General features: G+C 38.6%; 1 long non-coding RNA gene across 1 annotated transcript; it reads left to right on the forward strand.

The window, feature by feature from the left end:
• Positions 1 to 1,178: 1,178 nt before the first annotated feature.
• On the forward strand, positions 1,179 to 8,144 carry LOC131814016 (uncharacterized). The gene is made up of 3 exons (XR_009347092.1): positions 1,179 to 1,615; positions 2,339 to 2,529; positions 7,329 to 8,144. It is a non-coding gene; the product is annotated as an uncharacterized LOC131814016 (long non-coding RNA).
• Positions 8,145 to 19,135: the final 10,991 nt, after the last annotated feature.

Here is a 19,135-nt window from a genome sequence, read left to right on the forward strand (position 1 = left end):
AAAAATTAGTTTAAATAAATGTATCAGGCCTGCCCTTCATCCTGTCTGAAACTGGCTTGGCCCACCTTTTGTTTTTTAACTTTTTATTTTATTTTTTTAATTTAATTTTGTTTTTTCAGTGTTCCAAGATTCATTGTTTATGCACCACACCCAGTACTCCATGCAATACGTGCCCTCCTTAATACCCACCACCAGGCTCAACAATCCCCCCAAACCCCTCCCCTCCAAAACCCTCAGTTTGTTTACACCAGGTATCATTGTATTCACCAGTTTTTAATTGGTGTAACTTGAAGGTGTCCCACCTTAACTGAGTGATCCATCTCTTGCTTTCTTGCCCAGGCTTCTCCAGTGCCAGATGTAGGATACCCACACATCCCCATCTGGCATGTTTTCACATAGACAGAAGTTTAAGAGCAAGCTTTAATCAGTTACAGATAGGAACTACTAAATAAATGCTCCCCTCTTTTACCTCTTGGAGGAGACAATCCTCAAGAACTTTTGCATGGCTCTTCAGGAGGTCTGAGTGGGATGAAACCCCAACAGCCCACAGCAATGACTATGCTGATGACATGGCCTCCTATTGTCTTCCTTTTTCAAACCCCTATCTCCTAAAGCAAGGTATATACAAGTCTTTGCTTCAGGCTCTGCTTTCAAAGAAAGAGAAGGCATCCAGATTCTGTTCTCTGTGATGAAAGAGGAACACAGACTAACAGAGTTGGGACTATAGATGACTCTAAAACACAGATGCCTGGGATAACTTTCTAGAATTGTCACTGATGAGAAAAGGTGGAGCTGTGATAACCTTGGCAATCAGTAGTGTTAAAAGTGCCAGGACTCTCATTGGAGGGTAGAGAGAAATGCAAGTAGAAGGTTATGCAGTGCCAATGGCACTTGAAAGATAGGAGGGCAATGATAATTATAAGAACCATGGAGCTTTCTGGCCTTTGTTATCTGCTTTAGGAGCCTCAAAAAAAGAAAATGACAGATTCTGGCGAACCAACTATCATTTTAAGGTGTGCTGTGAAAGTAAGAGGGTCTATATGTCAGTGTTTAAAAAGCTTCTTATCTCACAGAGCCATAGAGCAGATAGTGATGAAAACCAGGCCCAGGACTTAATTGTCAGGTTAACAAAATGACAAGGGAGACGATGCCCAGCCTTCATAGTCCTACATTAAATCTGGGCCTTTAATAGATGTAGCCGCAGTTCCTTCAGAACTCACTTGCGAACATTTGATGAATAAGCCAGAAAATCTTGAGCCATGGATTCTTCTGAACCTTGCACTAGGCTTTCTGTACTTGGAGAACCTGGAAAGATGTCACTCGGGACAGGTGCCTCAAAAGGGGTACATGTGTTCCTCAAGAAGTCGTCCTGCCTTTTCTGCCTCCACACCAATAACCAGGGGCAGGACTCAGGACTCAGGATAGTCCAAACAGAGAAATACTTGCCCTGTTCTGGGAGGAAATAAAGCATATAACCTCGAATTGTAAAATGCATACCAGTAAGAATTGCAAAAAAGTATGGTGGAGTAGAACTTGAGGGTGATGAATGGACGGCAGAGGTGGTATATTCAATAGCATCGGAGTACTCTCCTGTGACGCAGGATTTAAAGTTTTGGTAAGTGACCTTTATGCTGCTCAGGTGGCTTTTTGATGCTTTGAAATACTTCCAGTCAGGGGAATTCCTTGGAGATCCCTTGGCAGAGTGTTGAACAAGAGTTAGAGGCCTCAGAGAAAGACCATTTTTAAATGGCCTTATGTGAGATCAGGGCACCCATTCCCTGGATCTCCTGGGATGGTCCAAAAGATTCCCTCTACTAATTCAATAGGTTAATAGAAAATGCACTGGTAAGGGGATGCCTCTTTTGGAAACTTGGTGGCTATCCTCCATGGGCTGGAGCCAAGAGTTGCATGTAGTGTATGATATTGGGTTGTTAAGTAACAATAGGGATAATGATTCAAAATTGTAAAGGCAGATATAATTATTGGTAGAGACAAGGCAGAGATAATTACTACTGATGACAGCAAGACCAGAGTTGCAACTGGATGACTTGACCAGAAGGGACTGATGGTGACATCTAATATCCATTCTTAAGAATTACTTAAATAAGTAGTCTAGGGTGTCCCTTGACTGTGTAACCAGGAAAATACTAAGAGCTGAAAAAGTGAAGGTGAACTCAGCTGCTGCAATGGAAAATCAGGGTCCTTCAACAAGTTTGGGATCTGAACTAATTTTCTGACTCAGAGCACTGATTTAAGGAGAGACTGGATCCCCTTAAGCAGGAAGCCAAACACATCTACTGCAGTACTATATGACAAATATTCTTCTCATCTTTTCTAGAATGAACCTGTGGCTATTTACCAGACTAACTCAACACTGGAAAAAGACATTTCCAGCTGACATGGTTATTGAGAGACTCAAAACACTCGCCTAGTACCCTATCCAGAGTGGAGGCTAGTGGAGGAGAAGGGTAAAATGGAAGCCTCATTTAAGTTGATCTCACATTGATCCATGGACCTGTGAGGCACAGGGTAAGTTGGTAGATATCGATGTAAATGGTCTATATCTTTAAAAAAGTAGAAACTAGAATTGTATTAACAAGACACAATTTAACTATATACTGTTCATAAAAGACACAGCTAAAACAGAAGTACTCAGGCTGAAAAGAACACATTCAATATTTGGTGGGTGGTGTTTAATTTCTATTCATCTCAAAATATTGTCTAATTTCCCTTATAATTTTTCTTTGTTTCATTTATTATTATCTTTCTAAAAAGACTTATTTATTTATTTGAGACAGAGAGAGCAGGGTGGGGAAGAGCAGAGAGAGAGGGAGAGAGAAAATAGCAAGCAGACTCTTCACTGATTCTGGAGCCTGTCGCGGGACTCGATCTCATGATCCTGAGATCATAACCTGAGCCGAAATCAAGTGTTGATGCTTAACAAACTGAGTAATGCTGGTGTCCCACTTATTAAGACTATCTTGTTTAATTTCCTCATACTTGCTATGCTTTTGTTACTAATTTCTCACTTCATTCCATTGTGGTCTGAAAAGATAGTTGATATGATTTCCATCTTTAAATTTATTGAGACTTGTTGGTCCATTCTGGGGAATGTTCTGTGGGTGCTTGAGATGGATGACTATTCTGCTATTGTTGGGTAGTATGTCCCCTAGATGTCTGGCACGGTTAGTTTTTTCTGAAATAGAGAAGATGTAAATATGTTTAATACTGAAATTTATGATTCAGTGAGAATAAATAGTTAAAAAATAAACAGGGGGTGCATAATTGATGACACAGAGAGCAAGGAAGTAAGAAAGCATGTATAATACAGTACAGATAGAAGCATTCACCTTGTGGAAGAAGATAGGAACTTTTTCCTTTGATAATAGAGGGAAGTACATAAGAATGTTTTAAAAAATGTATCTAAGATTGTTCATTTATAAAGTAGAAAAGTTCAGTGCATGGATAGCTATTGAATTCTTTTTTTAAGACATTGAAAACAAAACATACAATAGAGTTGAAAATTTTTCTAACATATCTAGCTTTAAACATATTTGCTGTGCCATTGATTACAAGGGAATACAGATAAATCCTAAATGGAAAGTCATCAATAATAATTTGTTTAGATTTTAAAAGTCTTATGTAGATGGCTCAGCTCTCAGTTTTTTATTTGTTTTTGAGGTAAGGCAGTAAGGAATTTTATTTTAGTGACCAAAAATTTCAATTAGCTCAAGATCTCATGAGTATGTTTGTTGTTATTTTAGACACCTAGCCTCAGATAATTTCTGGGAAACCCAAATAAGAGTTCCATTTTCTACGGTTCTTTCCTGGTACTCACTGCTTGCAGCAGCCAGCATGCCCACATGTCCCTTCTAACTGACTTTTCTCAGTTGATACCATTTGTCCCAAGCATAGACATGGGCTACTGCTTTCATTGTCCCAGCAACCAGGCTTTGATATTTAACAAAACATTAAGGAAGACTTGGCAACATATGAATACGTATACATATACAAATGACACTTGTTATTTGAAATGGTTATCTTTAGGAACCAATCCCAAGCCAGCCCAAACCTAACCTGAAATTTCTGCCTCACTCCTTACATTATTTTGTGACACACAGCTAAGAGCTCAACCTCCAGAATCTTGAGATATTTTTCTGCTTTGGAAAGCAGGCCCCAGAAAGCAAGGAAACCCTTTCCCTTTCTGCCCATGGCCCATTTCATACTTACTAACCCAGGTTGATTTTCAGGGAAACATCCATATTTGCCCATTCCTTCTCTTACCTTTGTGTGTATATCATTTTTTTTTTTTTTTAAGTAGAGTGCTACTCCTTTCCCCCTCCTTTCAGATCTTTTTAAGACAAGATGTGTACTTTCATAAATCTTTTCTAACCTTGTCCTCCTTTCTGTTAAAATTTCAAGATCACATTGTTTGTGGTCTGTAAGTTGAACAGTTACATATGTGAAAGAGAGAGGAAGGTACCACCAGGGAAGCAGGCTAAATGTGTGAATGAGGTGCTATGAAGTTTCAAACTTAAATCTGATGCCAGTAAAGAAATAGTAGAATGATCAAGTTTGAGGTTAGTAACTCGATATGGATGGCAGTGTTATATAAACAAGACAGAGACATATGTCCTGTTTAAAAATTTTTTGTGTTATTTTCTGCCTTGCTTTAAGATACAGGAACATAACAACAAGAGCATTAACAAAGATTTCCTGGCTTAGCTGAGAAAAATTATTCATATGAGTATTATCTAGGAGATACATGATACTGAGTTAACTATTGGGGGAATGAGGATGTAGGGCATATAAAATTCCATAACCAATCTGGAAAGACAGCTTAAATGTATTATTGGGTAATTCCTCATGATGTCAAAGATAATGTCTTCCATGAATGTATTATCTATGTGATCATAAATACCTGATGAGACTTAGCTGGGTATAGCTGACTAGGATATATCCTAGATAGCAGATGTAAGAAGTTTATTAATTTAATGGACAGGGAGCTCTCTTAGCTAAATTTCCTATTTTTTTTTTTTATTGTTGACTTTGGATTTCAAATTTCTAAATCCCTTACCCCCAATTCTCTCTGTTCAATAGGAGAGACATTTGAAAACATCAAATATAAGCTGGTTTGGAATATGTTACAATTAATTTCATTTATCTAAATTGGTCTTGAGGATATCCTTGAAGATTGAACATCATGAAACATGCAAAGAATCATGAAAAATGTTGGTGGAACTTCATAGTCAAAGAGTAGCTTCCATAGTGTTTCTGAGCTGATAGATTGGGAAATGAGATTTTTAAAAAGATGCTATAAAGAAGTGTATGTTTTTTTACTTTATTTTGAACAATAACCATCATGAAGAAGTGCTTTTTAATGATCTGAGGAGAAAATTTCACTTCAAAAACAAGCCTTTAGTTAGGTATTTGAAGCCTAAGAAAGAACAAGTAAACAACAATACTTTTACTGAAAAAATAATAATAACGGAGAATAATAGCAAGAGTTGATCTCCATTTTTTTCTAGCTTAAAACACCTCCTTTGGGTTCCATGCCTTCCATATAGACACTTACTTAGCTTCTTCCTTATAGTGATTTCCATCATAATATCCTAATGTGATATTTTTAATTATTCTGGATTCTCAAAGTTAGCATTTCATAGAAATTAAGTGATGAAATGGGCCTTAAAGTTAATATTGTCCAAAGTGCAAAATCATCATTTCCCTTCCTCTTTTTCCTGGCAATGATCCAATTAACTTCAGATGTTCTATTTTTCATTCTGCTTGAATGTGTTCCTACCAGTTAGAAAGGAATCCAAGTTGGGGTGCCCTGTGATTCAATCCCTTACCAAGTGTTACCATGTGGGTTTTAATTTTTTAATTTGTAATTTTTTTAATTTTAATTTTTAAAGATTTTATTTATTTATTTGAGAGAGACTGAGCATGAGCCAGGGGTTGGGGGGGCAGGATAGGGGCAGAAGGAGAAGCAGACTCCCCACTGAGCAGGGAGCCCCATGCGGGGCTCACCTGAGCCACCCAGCCGCCCTACCATGTGGGTTTTTTTTAAAAGTATAATTTTATTCAATCTCAGCTCTTGTGTAGGTTAGTCAGTTCAAGAGATATAGTTTATAAAACTTTATTTTATAATAAGCATAATCTTTTTTTGCATAACCACAAGCTCTTCATTTCTGATCCAGAATAAAAGCAGTAACTCCTTTCACTGGGCTCCACACTTTCTTTAGACCTAATTAATACCCATATATCAAGTCTCTGAGCCTTACTCTGGGCTTTCTAGACATCTTATGATTCCTTAACCTACAAGGCAAAAATTCTGTCCAGCTAGGATACTTTGTTACATCTTTAAATGCTGTGTGAGATGTTTTGGCGCTTCTGTTGAAAACTCTATACTAATGACTTAATAATTGTTAAGTGACTTTTTCAATAAAGTTTGAAGTCAGTAATTTAAGGACTCCTACTTTATCTTAGTGGCACTACTAAGGGCTGCTACAGGTCAGAAACCAACTTGCTGTTCCAGTAGTTTTGAATAAAGCAAGGAAGGAAAAATTGATTTTGGAACAATTTTTACTTTATACTTCAATGGACAAAAATCACATTATTTTCCACCTTTGTCATTGACATCCACCACAATATAACTGATCATATTACTTTAAGAATAATCCTAAGGTTAAAGGAATAATTTTTAAAACCCCTATTTCTCAGAGCAAAATTCATTGAGTGAAAATATTCTCAATTTTTCAAATGTCTTAGGATCTTAAGATTATTTTTTATTGTTTTTGATAAATGATCTAGGACCTTGTAGCCATGTCATCCACTCTCACCACCATTAAAAATGCTAAGAAGAGAGCAAAACTTTTAATTGAAATCTTACAATCTGAATGAAAATCTATATTTCACAATTGGGGAAACTTGAACCCAGAAAGATTAAATGACTTATTCAAACTCACAAAACAAAATACTCTAATTTGGAACTTCCCTGCTAAGATTTTCCAATAGTATTTTTATTATGCATTTTTATTTTACCTTGCTGAATTTTATTAAAGTCATATATCTGTTTCCCCCAGAGACTATAAACTCCTTAGGGTCAAGACATCATTGCCTAGTTCAAATGTGGCATTATATAAATTCTTGCTGAGCTGATCTGACCACACGCCTCTTTTAGAATTAGGTAAAAACACACTCCATTCATTATGCCATCACATAAGCAATAGTTGGCTTCTTTGCCTGGAGACTATTAATGTACCTTTGTCAGTAAGTATAGTGTAGTATGCGTTATCCAATATCAATGCTTGAGTCTTTTGTCCCTGCAGATTCTAGATGATGCTGTAACACCTCCATTGGTACTATTGATATTGGAGGCCTTATCTTACTCACCTCTTCATTCTGAACACATCTGACAATTAGCTCTTCAGAGTTCTCAGTTGAGCCTGTTTTTAAATTGGATGTGGAAAGTGTAAGTGGAAAATTGGATATGTAAGAGAAAGAGACTGAAGAATTAAAATCAACCTGCTCGTAAGTATAGCTTATCTTTTCCTAAAAGGTGCCTTACGTTGTTGTGGCAGAAGGTAATCATTATACTGTCTTGGTTCTATTGTATGTGGAAAATATTTGCATGAAGTCATTGTCTAGAAGTAACACCTGGGAGTATGCAATTGATTTTGATTTTGGTACGTATCACCCAATTTAATGTATGCTTCTATGGCACATTACTTTTCCAATGGGAAGTGACTAGTTAAATGTTGAGCAAGAATCCTCATGGAGAGCAGTAGAAATATCTAATGAATAGAAATATCTAATGATTTGTGCAGAAACGAATGAACATAGCAGGACTGCTATCCTTAGAAAAGCCTGTTTGCAAGGCTGCTCCTTGGCTAAGGATATACAGAGGGCTTCCAAAGCCTTAATTCATGAACGTGCTCACTCTACCTAAATAGTTTGTGCAAACAATATTATTTATGCTGGAAACCTGCTTTCCTTCTGGGATTCTGGAGTTTGGGTACATGCTAGGTGAAAACTGCCTATCTGATCAGTCCCCAGTACAAATCCCCGGCACTGGGTTTCTCATTAGCTTCCCTGATAAGTAACACTTGTCTCATTTTCTCACAACTCCTACCTGGGAACTTAAGTATGTGCTATGACACTCTGGTGAAAGAGTGTCTATGATTTATTAAAGTGAAAAGATGCAAAAAGCAAAATCAGCAAAGAGAAAAGGTACTTTGAGTAAAGCCCAGAAGAAACTAGACACAGCTCCCGTGAACCCTCTTTCACCTGGGAGTGCTTCTGGAGAGATCAAATTTGGTGGGAGTCTTGAAGACCCCTATGACACTAACTCAAAAATGATACTGGCTAACCGGTACAGAGACTGATTTGCTCTAGGTACTGTTCCAAGAACGTTATGTACATGAAACCATTCGTTACTCACTTCGACTTCACTATGGGGATACTATCACGAACACAACCATTTGGGGAAACCAAGGCATAGAGAAATAGCTTGCCTTTCTCTTGTAAGTTTCAGAGCTGGGATGATATGCCAGAAGGCAATTATGCAGTGAACTGGAGGGAGAGAATTCAATCAGTGAACCGCAAACTAATTTTTGCATGAATAAGCTCAGTGTTTGACTAATGATGGGCAATTTGAATATAAATTTTACTTATATAAATTTTTATTTACTTATATACATTTAAAGTTCTCTTATGAGAACTCTAGATTTTTACTCTCATCAGTGATCTCCTCAGACCTTTTAATATTTGACTGGTAAATGATTCTCCATCAAATAGCCCATGCATCTGTGTTTTTCTCTTATGTCCAAACAGTTATGCAAATAACAGTTTCCTTCTTAGGTTGCTCTCTCAGGGCAGCAGTAAGAAAAAAGAATGTTTGGGAATGTACCTTAAAACCTTTTTGGTTGAGGGGTGCCTGGCTGGCTCAGTCGGTAGAGCATGAGGCTCGTAATCTCAGGGTTGTGAGCTTGAGTCCCCCATTGGATTTAAAAATAAAATCTTTAAAAAGAAAAAGAAAAAAAATTTAATTGATGCAGCTCTCCTCCATAACTTTGCCTCCAAACGAATTATTCAAATTCAGAATTTTATTTAATATTTTCTCAGGAATAAAAGCAATATTTTTGTCCAAACGAAATTATTTGCTTCTGTGGGACCCAGTTATCTGGCATCATGAATGATATTCCTTTTTTTTTTTTTTTTTTTGAATGATAGTCTTGGAAATCTCTACCCTTGTGCAAGTAACTCTATGCTAAGATGTACTCCAGTGTTTATACCCATAACATGAAGAAGGTGAGTGCAGTGAGAAGGAAAGTTAAACAAGTTTTATGTAAGTGGTGAGTCAAGGGACAATTTATTCTTAGAGCACTAAGTCCGGATATCCAGAAACCAGATTTTGGTCAAAACTTTCATAGAGAGGGCACATGCATAGAACTTTCCCAAAAATGAGCATAAGAATGTTATCAGAAAGGGAATATTTATAGAGTCTCATATGATCTCCTCTCAAGGTTTTACTCATTATAAAGGGACAGATAAGAACATTTTAGTGGTGAAACCTGGTAGATTCCACCTTAAACGAGTAATCATTGTTAGTATCACACGCCTTCTGATATAATGCACTGAGTGAGACAAAAGTTTGTTTTTAAGATAGTCTCACCAAAAATGCATAGCCTGAGTCCATCCGGTCAGGGGTATACATCAGACAAACCCAAATTGAGGAACATTAAAAAATGACTTCATGCTTCAAGAACATGAAGAATTGCCGATAGGTAATTCCAGATCAAGGGAGACTAAGGAGACATAAGAGAATTATATGTAATATAGGATCTTGGATTGGATCCTAGGTCTGAGAAGTAAAAAAGCCAAGGCTACATAGGTCATTAGTGGGACAGCTGATGAAACTTGAATGAAGTTGGTATCTTAGAAATCACAATGTATCATTATTAATTTTATGATTTTTGATATTTCTACCATGGTTATAGTCTTTATCTTAGGAAGTATGCAGTGAAATGTTTAGGGGGTAGAGAGGCACATGTCCGCAACTTACTTCAAAGTGTTGCTAAAACTAACACATGTGCGCACGCACGTGTGTGTGTACGTGAGAGAGACAATGACAAGGCACGTGTGGTAAATATTCACATTTAGGGAATATGGATGAAGGATAGCAGTAATGCTTTCTACCACTTTTGCAGCTTTTTTGTAAGTCTGAAATTAGTTCAAAAATTAAAAATAAAAGTTTTTTAATGAGGTCAGAGTCAGAGAGGGCTTTAGAGTTAAAACAAAACCCCTGGGCAGATTTCACTCACATGGAAGAGGTTATGATTAAACATTTGGTCAGTGAGCCAGGCCACACAGCTTGGCTGGGTGCCTCTTCTGTTCAGCCATTCTCCCGTGGTGTTAGACTTCCACATGAGTGAACGGAACAGCAGAGATCCCTGCCATGGGATGCTCACATTCCAGTGGGAAAAGACCAACAACAACACAAACAAAAGTTCTGAGTGCATTAGAACGTGATAATAACTAAGGAAAATGAAAAACAGATTGGAAGAAATGTGACAAGTGTGCCAGGAGGACACTGTGGTTAATGACCCGGTGGCTGCTCGTCTGGGGAACCCTTTGGCCTCCTCCTTGAGAAACTCTCCACATCCAAGGGAGAGCTTCATTCAGTTCAGACCCCCAGGGTGACAGGACCTTTGCCACACGATAACTACTGCTGCTCTACTACTCTGACAGTAGGATGACTCACCTTGGTGTGACGGAAGGATTGTTTCTTCCAGAAGTACCAGTTTTTATATGGAAAACACGACCCAAAGCAAGAAACACAGCACTATTTCTCTGATGCTAACAAGTATTGAGATTCGGTTCAAGTTAATAGATTAGTAAGATTTTCAGTTAGTTTATTTTCCAAAAGCTTCTGAGAGAACGAGCCCAGTGTTTTAGACTTCCAGCAACCTAGCTGACCCCTTCCTAGCCCTGTGATGCTACAGCCCACAGTTGGGACCGCGTGACCCTCCCACCAGTTCAGGTTCACCTGCAAGCCTGGGGACCACTCCTCTTTGCAGGAAGGAAGCCCCAGGTTAGTTGTTCCGGTGACTCAACGTCAGTTCAAACTCATTGTACCCAGTTTAAATGACTGACTCTTTGCCTTTTTCTTAGACCTTGTACCGGAAGTCTTCCCACTCAGTCTTACTCAAGAGCCTTGAGGGTATATGAGAGACAGATTGGTCTGCTCCTGTTCCTTGATGACTTAACAGCCATAGGAATACTATTTATTGTTTAGTGTGTGCCAGATACTGCATTAAAGTCCTCTGTTCTTTGATATGGGAGTCTTGTTTGGTACACAAAGAAGGAAGACCTGGAGAGTGTGAGTTGGCCAAGATTGCCATAAGGTTGGGTTTAACCCAGCGGTCCACCCCAGAACTAGAGCATGTTCCTAACACTGACTTCAGCATGCCTCGATTTCCGTATTCCAGTTTTTCTAGTTTGTCTTTTTCCCTGCTCTGTCGATTTCCTGCATCACTCACTTTTTGCTAGATTTATACAGATGTCCACATGCGGTTGCTCTTTTTCTCTTGGGTTATCTTGCTTTGTTCAAAGCAGGGTTCCCCCAACCCGATGGGTCTGTTCCCTAGCACTCTATCCATTCCCAACTTCTTTTTGAGGCTCTCCATAGAACTTTCTAAACAAAGCATGAGGAATCACAATCCTGGAACCAGTTTCTTCTCTCTCCAAACTTACATGAACTAGGCAAGTCAGTCATTCTTTCTGTGTAAAATATGATGCTAGCTTACCAAGGGAGAGTAAAAGTCATACAAGTAAAGTAAGATGGTGTACATGAAAGTAACCACCATGTTTCCAAGGCCATCGAATTTTTCTCTCTGTTTATATTTCAGTGTGTTTGTATCTGTGTGTGTGTGTGTGTTTAACCTCCTCTTGATGCTTAGGCATTGCATTTGTATATTTACACTAGATGCGTCTGTAATGGGACTGTTACATTACATATTACTATGTGTATGTTACAGGAACATCTTTTGCTCCAACTCATAATGATTTTGTGGGCAATTTTAAGAATTTAAGAATGCTTGGCTACCAAAGTGGTTCCCGGCCAGCTTTCTCTACTAGCACATCAGCAAGATGCCAACATACTTCATCGGGAGAAGTGACTCATCGCCCAGAAATTACTCTCAACACCAGAAAGGCAGGCAACTCCAAGAGGGCATTTTACCATTTCTGTTGAGGAGGGATATAAATAATTTGAAACATGCCTGTCTCTGGACTTTCCTGGTGTGCTCCTCAGAGAAAGGGCAGATATTTCTTCTGCTGAAAGAATTAATCAAAATACGGGTGAGAGGGGTATAATTTGAAAAGTCTCTGAGTTACTTTGATACTACCTCCCCACCCATACATATGCTTTCTAGGAGCGAAGTTCACTCTGCAGGTTAAAAAATCATTACACTGATCCTTTGCACAAATACACACACACACACACATATGTATACACATACATAGATAGATATACACACCATATATATATGTATATATCTACACACACACACACTCTACGCACAGCAGTTGAAAATTTTTCATTCCTATCATCTGTATGATAAATGAGTATCCAAATTATGTCAGCCGAATGTTTAAATGACTACACGAGTTATATGTGGTTTCATTTTAAATTCATGTCTTTGATATCTTGGCACTCTAGTAATATATTCTCTTTCCTTTTATTTTTTATTTTTTTTTTTTAAAGATTTATTTATTTATTTATTTGACAGAGAGAAATCACAAGTAGGCAGAGAGGCAGGCAGAGAGAGAGAGAGGAGGAAGCAGGCTCCCTGCTGAGCAGAGAGCCCGATGCGGGACTCGATCCCAGGACCCTGAGATCATGACCTGAGCCGAAGGCAGCGGCCTAACCACTGAGCCACCCAGGCGCCCTATATTCTCTTTCCTAAAACCATTTTACAATCAACTTATTCTAATTAATTTTCCGAGAGGATTTCATGATTGTATTTTATTTATTTTTAAAATTATTATTTTTTATTTTTTTTTACTTTTCTATCTAGAGAGTAACTGATAAGATTCTATGAAAATATCAAAAACAGTGTGTGGCCTGGTCACACGGTAGTATAACTTATTTATCTACTAGTTTCAATGCCATATAAATATGCATTTGATAGCTTCTTTGCTTCAAGTGGATTACATATATAACATATGCATACGATATTCTAGCGTGTGTGAAAATACATGACACTTTTCTCCCTTCCATAAATGGGACTGGAGGAGAGTAATCAAGAATGCTGTAAATGTGGTTCTGTTCTAATGATTCCAGAAAAGAACGGGGCAATGTAAAATATGTGTAGGGGTCTTCAGACTGCTGGAAGGAGGAAATGGGATGACTAAAGACTGTGGAAAACGGAGGAGAAATTCAAGATAAGGTACTTGTGGACGAACAGCCGACCTCAGGCCCCATGGATAATTCAGAATGCTCACCACCTTTCACTTTTAACTGAGACCCAGAAGACATGAGAAAAACTCAGACTTACTGGGCATCTCCTACATGCCAAGCACTGTTGGATACTTTTCTTTCCTTATCTCATTTAACCCCCGTAAGAATCTTAGGAAGTGGGCATGATCAGCCTCATTCATGGGAGAGAAAAGTGAGGTCCCGGAGGTTGGGTGACTTGCTAATTCAAGCACGCTCGCCCACAAAGGTGCAGGGTTGGAGTTCCGGTGTGTGCGTCCGCTTAACAATTCGAAGTTCTTGCTCAGCTGGTCCTGCCAGCTCTAGTCTCCCTGAGGCTCACTCCTCAACAGGGGTGGCGAGGAAGAGCACAGCCAATTTAGCCCGAGCAGAAGATTATAGACACATCAAGGGTACACACCGTCCCAACGGAAGAGCTTGAACTCCAGATGTGTCAGTTTATTTCCAAGTTCATTATATAATCTCCAGGCAAATATCTGCATAAGCACAGAAGTTCTCTCCAACTCTAGCCTTGAAATCCATGCTTATACTTCTCTTTTGACCCTGGGTGACCCTCGCATGAGGCAGCAGCCTTTAGGCTGGAGTCAGTCATCAAGATCCTGGCTCCACACCCCTTCTGTTTTGCCTAAGAAGCCTCCTTGTGACCGTTTCTGACCCTCCACGCTGGAATTACTGGCATCTGGCCAGCTGTGCATCATGGTGTCTTACCACAACACTTTATTCAAGCGAAGACCTTTCCCTCTTCTCGGTTTGTACCATGTTGACTTCTGCGGGCAGTTCCAACATTTTCTTTTCACTGTTATATCCACGCGGTGTTACCTGCAAGCTTCCCAATGTGCCATCTATTTCTAAAGACTGCTCGATCCTTTTTTGAAATCCGTAATATTGCTGAACACTTCCTGAACATGATGAGCACCAGTTTTATACTTACCTACTTGAACACAAAAGTTATGAGAAAATGGGAAGTGATGAAGAAATTACTTAAATAATTGATAACGATGCCATGGTGTGTATTATGATGTACAGAAACTGAAACATACACGCATCAGTATATCCATTTCTTAATGGTGTTGTAACAAATTACCACGAATTCACTGGTTTAAAACAACACAAATGTATTCTCTTACTGATTCTGGAGGTCAGAAGTCTAAATATTTTTTTGACAGGGAGGTATTTCTTCGGGAAACCTGAGGCTAGAATCCATGCCCCTCTGGATTTTTTCAGGTTCTGGAGCCTGCACACACCCCTTGGCCCAGTGCGTTCTTTGCTTCTCTCTGACCTCCTCTTCTCTGTCTCTGACCCTGACCTTCCAGTCTCTGACCCTGACCTCCCATTTCTCTCAGATAGGTAACATTATGATTACATAGGGTCCCTGCAGATAATCCAGGAGTTTCCACATCTCAAGATCCTTGTCTTGACTACATTTGCCAAGTCCTTTTGCTATATATCGTACTATATTCGGAGGGTTAGAATGGATATTTTGGAGGAGGAATTATTCCCCACAAAACAACCAAGGGGAAGGAAACTAGAGCATTAAACTGGTATCAAGATGAATAAATAAAGGAGCTAAAAGTGCAGGCTCCAGTAACACCCAACAGTGATACCTCTATAGCCCAGTAGCAGAAAAGCATTTCTGGTGAAACTGGAACTGCAAAGTATAAGGGGTTCAGACCGTGTTTGCTCAAGTTCATTGAACAGATTAATTCAAATATTCCCATCATAAGCTTCTGAATCTGATGACAGAAACTGAACTTGAAGTGTCTGATTTGTAGCTCATGTACCATTATTATAAGCTAAATTAATATGTATGTACATACATCATACTCACCTGTACACACATATGCACACATAAGAATGCATATATACATAAAACCATGTAGTTAATGGATATGTGGAACACGAGTTAGGAATGTTAAAATAGAAATGAAACTTCAAAGACTTTCTGAATAATCTCCACCTAAAAAAAATCATCAACTCTATATTCTTTTGATACAAACACTATTTATATTGCTTCTGAAAACAAAGGAGCACAGCCTTACACATGTTCTAGCATGTTCTGTCTACCTGCAGTCTCAAGTGTTCACTGTTCCTGATTTGCCAGCAGGGGGTCTGGTGGGTGCACATGTAACCCAGTGGACAATGCAATGTCATCAAGAACACTGGGCATTTACACTCTTTCAGTGGCCTGGTATTCATTATTCAAGTCGATGAACCTGTATGCATGAGAACCTTCCGTCCATTTCTAAGGGTTGTGATCAATAAGCCGGATGGTGGGGGGTGGAGGTGAGGAGGGAAAATAAATGTGCCCTTTTTTTTTTAGAATGAGGCATATAAATACCTGAAACCAGAATTTCATAACAAAAGGGCAAGCTAACCTTACTAAATGCTGATTACACAGTGTATAATAGAAAAGGAAATAAAAGCGTTTTTATAAAATGTATCAAATCCTAAGAGTGCTGTTAAACTCATTAAAGAAAAAATGAAGTTTGAGAAACTGGTCTTATTTTTTTTCACTCCCAGTAGAGTTCATTTCTACTTCAACAACTAAGCCAAGGTCACATTTAACTCACTTCAATTTCACCCAGTGCACAAGCTAATGTCAATAGTACAGCTGCCATGCAGAGCTAAAGACTGATGGTTAGACAAAGCCATTTACACAAGGCTGGGTCTTTCATCTTCTCTCAGCCAGTGACATAAGAAAGCACTGAGGTTATTCTCAACTAGAGACGAAAACTGGCGTATTAGAAAGAATGTTATTCTCCTTAGCTGTCACACAAAGGATCTGAAGAAATGTAGAAATGTTTTCTTTCCTCCCCCCACTCTGGTCATCTGGGGAGATCACAAAGTGACTCTAATAGCCTTCACTCTGAAATTTTCACATGGTTTAAGTGATTGCCAAGTCTGATATTTTCCATTTACACTTCATTGCCATCAGAAAAAGAAAAAAAAATCAATATACCTACCTACTCAAGTGTGTCACAGGATGAGCTTATAAAAGAAGACATCAGTCTTTTTAGGGCATGAAAAATATACTTATTCAAATATATCTTATTTAAAATGACATAAATTGCAGTGGTTAGTCAAGATTCGATTTCCTCTAAAATATAAGATTTAAAATATTCCTTGACTTGCCAGGAATCGGAATCCTTCAAATTGTTGATATATACAGATGTACTTGTTTTCTGATGTAAGTCATTCTGACTGTATTTTATTTTAGTGCATTAGTGACTACATTTATTAATTTCATAGGAACTAAAGCATCACATTTTATGAGACTGCACAAGGTAGTACTTTTTTTTTTTCTTCTCAGGAAATAATTTTATTTTCAACCGTACTTTTCCATTGTATGGCTTCTTGCACTTTTAGCTTTCTGTCTTGGAAAAAAAATGAGGATGTTTCTTTATGTTATTCTAATAATATTTTACATTAAGAGTCTATTCTTTCTTAACTTGTTTTAACTATTAAACTTCTTTATGCAGAAAAGGTGTAATGAGTTCGGTGTAACATTTCAAATGCTTTTGTTCAAATCAGAGGTAATTTTAACTGTCAAAGGAACATCCATGTCAGATTGGTCTTTCAATTAAAAGAAGTCTCATGTCAAGTTTGAGTGTGATGATTGTGTGTTATATACATGCTCTGGGTTGCGGATATTTAGCATTACTCCATTTCCATGTTGTTGCTGCTGCTGCTGTTTTCTTAAACATGGTGTCGAAGGAAGAGTGTTGGTGGCTTGCTCCAGATTTCCTGAGTGCCTTGCTTGACGATCTCACTGTATGGGCGCAGCACCATTGTTTCAGGAAACCAAGAAGACCTGTACATACCATGCTTTCCAGTTTAGACATCGTATTCAAATGCCGCCTGTCAAGGAGTGCTGAAACCGTCACGGCATCTCCACCTTCCCACTACCACAGGGGCCAACCCACAGAGCTGCAGGCTTTCGTGTCTGTTTATCTCTGCTCCTCGGCCCCCCCACCCCGGCCCCAAGATGGAGAGGGCAAATCAACCCCCTTAAGAGAAGAAAGAAGAAGAAAGAAGCAGCAAAATTTCATGTCTGGGGTCACTCTCGGACTCAGTTCCCTACATGGCAATACAACACACTAACAATTTGAGTTACTGGGCCGTCCCCCACAGTTACAAGTATTTCAAGGTCAATTTATCAATTTAACAGCTTCATCTTCTTAATCACTAAACTTCTGTCTCTTTGAGCTTGTGCTGAAAGACTGTGGCTGCTAATTAAAATGGAGCTTTACTAGCAAGTACACAAATTAGATCCTGTCAGTAAGTTTATTCTAACTATTGGTCATTTCTAAATGCCTTTTTAATCCCCTAATTTTTACATTAAAATTCAAAAGCCTAACAATCTTAATCACCCCTACATCAAATTCATCATTAAGAACAGGAAGCCAGATGGTATAATTTTGATTTACCGGACTTCAGCGTGAATTAATGTACTGAGTGCCGATAATGAATACATCAAACCTGGTATTGCAGAAACCTATGAATCTGGCATGTGAAATTAATAACACACTCTGCACAATGAAAGCATGTAAGCTCATATAAAACTGAGGAGTAATGGGCCCTTTTATTTTAAATGGTCTTTATTAGTCTTCCGTTTTGACTCTTAAGAAAAAGACGAGCATTTTGTTTAGGAGTGTACTTGCCCGTTGCACAACTATTTTTCCCCAATGGAACACAACAGGAGCAGAATTAGGATGATTAATAACAAAGCTCGTCTAGAGAAATTTGCTCGAAGGGTTCTCTCAGAATAGCTGCTAGTTCTGCATTTATTTGGGGGAATTGTACCTATTAGAGAGGGTCGGGAGATTTCTGTGAAACATCATGGCCCATAAAATAGGACGTTACTGTTTTCTTACAGTGGGACCGACTTTTGGTAATATGGATACATGCCTGAGAACCACTCTTGTCTGTTAAACTTTTTCCTTGGAAACAGACATATACTCCTCTATCCCCCATTGTTTCACTATGGCTAAAGGGGGGCTGTTTCACAACCAGGAATTAGATAGAATCCAGATCCGGTCATGCAAGTCACGTGTGCGAAAGGATGCTCATAATGGGCCATTGCAGAAGGCTGCTCACCACATAGAAATTATCGACCTCTGAAGTAAGTTGAAGCTGCTGTTTTGTGATAATGTTTATTAATGTCTTGGCTAATGCCTTCACAGGTTTTCATTAGATATATTTTTAGTTTTGTTAGCTTGCAGAGAATTCCCATTTTTGTTCGGGATTAACAGGATTAGAAGTGCAATATATTCATATACTAAGCAAACAACCGGTAGAGTAAATGGAGACAGAAAATACAACGTTTGGGGCAACTTAGAGTTTGCGTAAGATAAAGTGGCATCACCTCATAGAGCAAAAAATATGCATTATTTCCGTCTGGGTTTTTTAAAACACAGAATTTATTAAATCACCTCGTGACTGTGGTGTGAGAACGCTCAGGTGTTTTTCTTTCCTCTGAGGCACAGGATTACAAATCGGCTGTCCAGCACGAGCCTGGAAATGGCCCCGTGTAATATACTTTGCAAATGAAGTCTTTCAAATGTCCAAAGTGCTTCTGCTTCAGATTCCTAATCCGTATCAGCAGACAATGTAGAGATCCAGAAATACGGAGGCGAA

Source organism: Mustela lutreola, chromosome 13, assembly GCF_030435805.1.
Source record: "Mustela lutreola isolate mMusLut2 chromosome 13, mMusLut2.pri, whole genome shotgun sequence".
Taxonomy (NCBI): domain Eukaryota; kingdom Metazoa; phylum Chordata; class Mammalia; order Carnivora; family Mustelidae; genus Mustela; species Mustela lutreola.